The following is a 1,906-nucleotide window of genomic DNA, read 5'->3' as shown; positions in this document are numbered from 1 at the left end:
AAAAAAAAAAAAAAAGAAAATATAACCAAGATGTTTACATTCCATTTTCTTAACTTAGCTCTGTTTTCATATGACAAGAGAGTTGTTTTTATCCATCTGAAAAAACTACCTAATTTATTCGCATTGATTCACATATGTTAAGTCAGTAGTAACCTGTCTCATAATTGCGATAATGTGTTTAATCAATGAAATGGCTAACATCTCATGACCTTTTTAGTGCCTGGAGGCAACATTATAAAGGCCTTCACAAGGACAATCTTTTTGGGGGCTCTGAGATGAACAATTGCTTTGTTTTTTGTGGGGAGCCACTTGTTAAGTGTAAAGAAGGTTTAGCTGCCATGTTTAGCTGTGCTTTTTCTGTCTGGTCATGCCTCCTTTGTATTTTTTTTTTTTTTTTCCAAAAATGACAAAGGGATTACTTGAACTGTGTTTGTGGTTTTGAAAGAGGGGTCATCACAATCCAGGCTCACTGCCAGGTTTGTATAGGAAAGGATTGGGAAGCAGTCCAACTCTAAAGTTGTGATTCTAGAGATATGATTGGTGTGTTTTTCCCTTTTTTCAAAACCATGGGATGCTGAGGAGGAGTGTTAAGAAATGCAGCTATAGTTATGGGTGTGGTTGTTTTGGAAACGCCAATGCTGTTCTGTCTGCGCTGCCAAGAAGATCTGCTGGGGAGGGTAACCTGTCCCCACTGAACTGGACCTCAGCAAGGATCAGATGCTGGCTGTTATGCGCTTCAGTCATAGAATATACTCCCTCCCCTCCAGCAAAAATAAATTTAAAATGTCCCAAAGTCGGGTGCGGTGGCTCACGCCTGTAATCCCAGCACTTTGGGAGGCTGAGGTGGGCAGATCACTTGAGCCCAGGGGTTCAAGACCAGCCTGGGCAACCCGTCGCGATCCCGTCTCTACAAATAATGAGCTGGGCATGGTGGCATACACCTGTGGTCCCTGCTACTCTGGCGGCTGAGGCTGAAAGACTGCTTGAGCCCAGGAGGTCAGGGCTGTAGTGAGCTCTGATAGTGTCACTGTGCTCCAGTGACTCAGGGCAAAAAAGTGAGAATGTGTCTCAAAAAAAAAAAATTGTCCCAGAAGCTGATGTCAGTCAGTATTTGGGGCTCCCAGTGCACAATAGCTACTGTGTTCCCACGTTGCCCACGTCCGTCTGGTACTGCTTTCAAGGCGAGATGCAATCCTGGTGGTTCCCTGCCGGTGGGATTTTGGTGTTCTAGAAACATCCATATACTTTTTGTTTAGAAAATTATGTGCTGATGTTTTAAGTTAGAGTCAATAAAGGAGGCTAGTTTCTGTATACGTGGGAATCTCTGCAGTAACACACTCGGCAGGTCAGCATTCTCACATGCCTGTTCCCAAGAAGTTCATGTTACCCTGACAGCTCCGTTCAGTACTCCGGGTATTGCTCAATGTACTTGGAACGAGTCTGCCTTGTGGTTGCCCAGTGGCATGGCCAGTGGCCAGAAAAGAATAAGAAACATCTAGGTGACTGATTTTCATGGCACCCAAACCAAAATATCAGCCAAATTAGAAGATCTTAGTGGTTGCAAACAAGCATACACTCTAACAAAAGTCTTCTCAGGTAGGAAGAAGGTGGTATCATTTCTAGGAGTGCATGGTTGTTTCTAGTCTAATAGATAAAAAAGAAAATAAAGGCCGGGTGTGGTGGCTCACGCCTGTAATCCCAGCACTTTGGGAGGCCGAGGTGGGCGGATCACTTGAGGTCAAGAGTTCCGAATCACCTGGCCAACATGGCAGAACCCCGTCTCTACTAAAAATTTAAAGACATTTGCTAGGCGTAGTGGCACATGCCTGTAATCCCAGCTACTCAGGAGGTTGAGGCAGGAGAATCGCTTGAACCCGGGAGGCGGAGGTTGCAGTGAGCCGAGATC

The sequence above is a fragment of the Mandrillus leucophaeus genome, unplaced genomic scaffold (genome assembly GCF_000951045.1).
Source record: "Mandrillus leucophaeus isolate KB7577 unplaced genomic scaffold, Mleu.le_1.0 Scaffold9, whole genome shotgun sequence".
In the NCBI taxonomy this organism is placed as follows: Eukaryota; Metazoa; Chordata; class Mammalia; order Primates; family Cercopithecidae; genus Mandrillus; species Mandrillus leucophaeus.
This window is presented reverse-complemented; position numbering follows the sequence as displayed.